This window comes from Triticum aestivum, unplaced genomic scaffold (assembly GCF_018294505.1).
Source record: "Triticum aestivum cultivar Chinese Spring unplaced genomic scaffold, IWGSC CS RefSeq v2.1 scaffold68832, whole genome shotgun sequence".
NCBI classification, from domain to species: Eukaryota; Viridiplantae; Streptophyta; class Magnoliopsida; order Poales; family Poaceae; genus Triticum; species Triticum aestivum.
In genome coordinates this window covers 455-6,489 of record NW_025235084.1, presented here as the reverse complement: position 1 = coordinate 6,489, position 6,035 = coordinate 455, and the positions used below count along the sequence as shown (strand labels likewise).

At 43.1% G+C, this 6,035-nt stretch overlaps 1 long non-coding RNA gene across 1 annotated transcript; it reads left to right on the top strand.

The window, feature by feature from the left end:
* Positions 1-2,771: 2,771 nt before the first annotated feature.
* LOC123176255 (uncharacterized) lies at positions 2,772-5,559 on the top strand. Its single transcript, XR_006488432.1, has 3 exons — positions 2,772-2,976; positions 3,238-3,382; positions 5,304-5,559. It is a non-coding gene; the product is annotated as an uncharacterized lncRNA (long non-coding RNA).
* The last annotated feature ends 476 nt before the right edge of the window (positions 5,560-6,035 follow it).

The window sequence follows — 6,035 nt, the reverse complement described above, 5'->3', positions numbered from 1 at the left end:
TATTTCTCACACACATATGTTAGTGCATAACAATATGGATTATGTGTATTATATTTGCCACCACAACTGAGGGAATTAATTTCATGTAAATCGGCCAGCCACAGCTCCAACAATACGCGGAGGAGGTGGGCCGGGTCGGAGTCGGCGCCGTCCGGCGCGGGCCACGGGCCCGCTTCCAAGTGCGTCTGCACGCCGGCCACCCACGCCGGGTCCTTCAAGTGCCGCTTTCACCGCACCAACTTCCAGGGCCATGGCCACGGTCAGGGCCAGGAAAGCCGCCCTTCTTCGCCCCTTCACTGCCCGTGGCCAACGCGGTGCCGCGGCACCCGGCCTCGCCGTCCTCGTCCTCCGGCACCGTCGCCATCCAGTGACGCAGCCCAAGCATGGGTCTCGAGAATCAAGAACGTTCGACAATAGAGAGGGAAGGGAAGATCATATACATGTCATAAGAAAGAAAGTTTATTTACTGCTCCCTCGATGTATTGTTTCCTTTGTTTGTAAATTGATTACCATCCGTGAGTTAAGGCAAGGTTAATGTGATTGAGCAATTTTTCTGAAAATCAAATATTTGTTTTCTAATTAATGTGATTGAGTGATTTAAGGTAAGGTTAATTAATTTAGATTTGATCTTTAGATATTGTTTGTGATTGATTCTACATTACTAAATAACTTGCGCCGATATAGAAAGTTCCGATCTGTTCAGATTTCTTTCGTTGTGTGAGAGAGTGACGCGAAAATAAACCGATGAAGTGAGGGGAAGGGACGGAAAAAATATACGAAAAAAAGACAACGACGGTGGGAGAAGGTACCAAAAAAACCATGGGAGGTGGGATGAAAAAAAATCTGGAAGCGAGACTACCAACTGCTCCATTAGGAGTAGAGATTGATTTTTCTTTTGGTTTTTGGATTTTCAACGGAGTTATTATTTTGATTTAATTTCGGTTTCTTTCCTTGTTTGTTGGTTTACATTTCCCCCTTTTGGCCGTTTAACCTTTTTTAAAAATTCATTTACAAGAATCTACTTTTCCTTATATATGAACATTTTTCAAATGTACGGTGAATTTCTTCTCAAAACACAGGGAACAATATTTCCATATGCGATGAAATGTTTTCAAAAAAATGATGATTTTTCTAGATATATGTTTAATAGGAGTAATTCATAAAGACACGATGAATATTTGTTTTCAATACAAGACAGACATTTTTAATTTCGCACACACCGTCTTTGAAAAAAAAATCAAACTTTAAGAAAATTATAAGAGAATGCATAAGAAACTGACTAAAAATAAAAGAGGGAAGAAAAACTAATTGCAAAGAAAGGAAACAAAAGGCGTGAAAAAAGATAGTGGCCGTTAATGGCTCGCGCATGGCCGGCCTACTCAAGGGCGCTGTGGGTGTTTCCGCTCCTATACGACGCAAGGAGCGTCATAGGAGCAGCCATATTTTTCGTTGCTGCCCTGTTGAGTGTGGCACTAATTTGAGGTTTTGCTCTTTTATTTGCAGATTCAGACCAAGGCTGTCGCTACATATGTGTGCCTGTTTGTTTGACGGTCGAGCCCGTATGTTTATCTCACAACAAAGGACCAAGTACGTTACGCCGCAGCATCCATTTCTCGATTTTCAGTTCTTGTTCTTTGTGCTGGTATCATTAGGCAATGCAACTTGAACTTGAAGTTAGAGCCTTTTCACGTGGCATCCACTTGGACAAGCCATAGACGACAAGTGGGAGGACGTTGGTTTTGTTTGTTTAGATCAGCAGCTAGCAACTATTGTAATTGAAAACTTTGAGCGCTACACGAGGTCTATTGCAACTTGCATACTATTATTTGTTTAGGTTTTGTTTGTACTTTGTACGTAGGTTTTCATTTACAATGCCGGACCCCATCCGATGGACTTTGGCACCATCTCCAGGTTGCCTACTTGTAATCTAGCACGGGGCATCTGCTTTATTAGGATAAGATCGAGGAGGTAAGGTAAGCGGAAAAGACGCTTGTCCTAAAAAGTATCTATGTCTGTTATGTTAGGGCATGTACAATGATGCTATCTTAGAAGTGACACGTAGGATAAATGATGAGGTGGAGAAAAGAGAACTCGTAAGAAATGACTTGTCTTCTCTTATTTAAAAAAAGACAAGAGATGATCTCTTAACACAATATGTCTCACCACGTTTTAGGAATAGCTAGTTATTAAAGATAAGGCTAAGAAATAATCCACTGCAGACATTTTTTTGTCATTTCTAAATTACATGCAAAACTTAAGATAAAACTATCTTATCAACCGTTGTACATACTCTAAGTAGTGGCATCACACACATGGACCAGTTCACACATGCAATGTCGGATTGGTTTATTCATTCGAGGCCGTGGGGTGGGGCGATGCGGGGCGCTCGTCCTGGAGTTCGGAGTACCCTCCAAATTTTCTAATAGAAAATTTTCCCGTTGCTCCAAACCAACGAGCCTAAGCTGATTACCGTTGTTAATCATATGTGCTGTTTAATGCTAATCTTTTCTAGGTGACTGTTTAATGCTTATCAGTAATAGGAGAGCATATAGCAAAGAAATAGTTAACGTTTTTGCTTTGAGTTTCAGAACAGATTATTAAAAAATATACGGTGGTTTATAATTGGTTTCTCTGTTCTCAGACATCAAGAGCCGTGAAGCCGACTCAAATTTTAAAATCAAACGGATCATGTGGCCTGTCCTGTGATTAGACTTTCTTAACCAATCAATGGTGCCATCCCAATCTCAGATCTGGTATCGGTCCTTGTTCCCCATAACTTCAACCGAGATAAACTTGTGCAGTATCTTAATCTAAGCTTGGTCTCGGTCCGTCTTCATCTCGCCCGTTAAAGGGTCACCCCGCTTATTCTTATATCGTCTCGCTCCCATTGCATCGTGTTTGCAGGTCTTCTTCTCCGCTTCTCTGAGGCATTCCAGATTGCATCGCGTTTGCAGGTCTTCTTCCCCTCTTCTCCAGGTAAGTGCCTTGACAACTGCTCTGTTTTCAGGAGTGCTGACAAGTCATCGCATTTCAGTTGTATAGTATGTGCAACTATAACAAATCTGCATTCATTGGGCAACATCTGTCTATGATCTCTGTAGGATTAGATCTGATATCATTACTCGTCGTATAAATGTATGCAGTCTGTCCTGCGCTTCCTTGTTACTAGGATTCTTATTTTCAAGTAAAACAAATAAACATACACGCTTTCTCTGACGCAATGGATCTTTGAACCAGAAACAGTAGCATGTGGACCAAAGAACATCAAACAAGCGGCGATGATGACCCAAGTATGCTATCATACGAATTGATAAAACATATTACAAATAATTTCGACAAGGAGCGAATACTTGGGAGTGGTAAATTCGGAACGACTTACAAGGTATGCGTATGACTATGTTTCGCTTTAAGCTGCAATCAATGTCAGCGGTACTGTAACAATACAGATTGAGTGTCTACGGTCTAAACAAAAAAGTTCACAGTTTCATAGACAAATTTGGCAGGTCATATATATTTGGTGACAATTACTAAATTACAAGTTTTAGAGTGGTTGGGCTTTTTTAGAACCGTTCGTTGATGTCGATCTAACGGCAGACAAATACGAAGTACTGGGTAGTACTTCGATAAAAGTACGCGAAAGTACTAAAACGAGTGGGGCCGGTACTCGTGACAAGGTGGGGACGCGTTTTAATCTAGGGGCAGTTTAGTCCTAGGAAAATTTGCACGCGCCGCCCCTCTCGTTGAATGCATAACCGCCGCCATGGTGCTACACATTCCACAACTACTCATCGGCGGCCATCTCCTCCCTCTCCTCCAAGTCCACCGCAGTCATCTCCTCCTTCTTGCCGCTGCAACTTCGCTCCACTCAGGCAACCCCCCCCCCCTCTTCCACGGCAGATCGAGCTGATGGCCGGCGGCGAGAACACCAACTTCGTGCAGATCACCGACGGCGACCAGGTCAAGTTGGCCAGGTTGAGGGAGATCCGTTCTTAGTTTGACAACACAAGGCAGATGAGCTGGACGGCAATGGCCACTCTCAAGAATTTGACGAAGAAGGAGAGAGCAAAGCTTTGCCCCCCGCCCGCACAATCGATTCACAAGATCGAGATCCTCCTCTGGGCGATGGAGCAGGCCAATTCGTCCAGCGAGTGGACCAGGCGGAGGTGGTGGGCGTTCAGATCCAGGGTAGAGCATTCACTGGATCAGGAACCCACCGTGCACGAGGTGCCGTCGCAGATTATGCAGCCTCCAACCGAGTCACCGGAGACTCCGAAGCGCAAGATGAGGAGGACAGTGGTCGCGACCTCGCTTCCCCGCCGTTCTCCACGCTTCCCTCGCCGCTCTCCCCGTCTGAACGGCGGCGGTAGCTATGTTTAGAGTAAGCTTCCCCACTCCTCATCTTCCTACTGCTCGTGCTTACATCGTGGTGATACTGATCGTAATAGCTCAGAAAGGGAATGCTAGATGGCATTTTAATCTCAATGAATTGCATAAATATTTGAGTATATGGATTTGGAGGATGAATTATGATGTATGTGAACCCTAGACATCATATGAACCCTAGGAAAAATTAGTAATGTTCTAGTGCTAGACACTGACATATTTCGGTACACACCGGTAGGCACTAAAATATTTGGGAACTGCCCTAGGCAAAATTTGTAATGTTGTAGTGGTGGACACTGAAATATTTCAGTACACACTGGTAGGCACTGAAATATTTCGGTACTGCCCTAGGCAAAATTTGTAATGTTCTAGTGGTAGACACTGAAATATTTTGGTACACACCGGTAGGCACCGAAATATTTCGTTACTACAATTTCAGTACACACCGATGCACACTGAATTATTTCACTACTGCAGTTTCAGTACACACCGGTACACACTGAAATATTTTGGTACTGCAAATTCTATACAAAATTGGCATTTTGTCATTTATTTGTGAATTAATCCATGCATCATATGGCCTAACTTTGTACATGAGTTTGGGTCAATTTCATGTCTATTTATTGTTAAAATTATTGTCATGCCATGAAACACAAGACAAGTCACTGACCCAAGCTTGCAAAGATGCCATATCAGTGTTGCTGATATGAATATGCATGTTTTCACCAAGTCTTGTGTCTGAATTAAAACTGAGCATTTTTTCTTGATGGTATCCATGGATCTATAACTCCTATGAATTTGCTTAGGTTGGATGTTTTGTTCTACATCATTTGTACTAGCATTCCATGCGATTAGATGCCATGACAAGACCCCTGGCATATTTATTTTCTTGCCTCCATCATCCCATGTGTGTTTTGCAGGAAGAAACCTAGAGTTCACCAGGCTGGCTGAAGTTATGAGGCTGGGAGGCTGATAGTGCTGCTACTGGCTGATCCTTCTTCTTTCAGCTTTTGTTCGTCCTTTCTCAAGCCATTGGACCAGAGCTAGTTCCCTATGTGCTGTTAATGTATTATGTAGTTCCTTCGAATTTGTAGTATTAGTTAGTTTGAATGTGGAAGTACCTTAATTTTTAGGAACGAAATGTTGCTATGTATGACCAAGGGTTTGATACCTTAATCTTTGGATATTTAGTTATGTGAACTGTTGGATGTGGCGCACAACGAAACGCCTCTACCATTGATACTAGTTAAACATTTCGGTCCAATTAGAGACCAGCCACTACCATATAGAATAGTTAGCATTTCATACTACAACCTGGCACGTAGAAAACATCACGCAGTGGAATAATCCCAGCGAGTAGACCATTAATTACCGAAAACATCACAACATGTCAGAAGTGTTTTAAGCATTTTATCGTTGCAAAAACCTTAGAAAATCCATACAGAAAAAACCGCTTTATTTTAAGCCGTTGTGTGGATGACAAGGGGACCCACTTGTGAGACCGATAGCAATTGATGGCAAACCGCCTCCGCCTGCATGACCGCCACATCCCCACGTGGAATGGGGACGGCCGGGTGGGTGTGTCAAGTCAAATCGGCACCCGCGGCGCCTCGGTAACTCCAAGAGGCAGGAGCAGTGCATTTCTTCCCCAA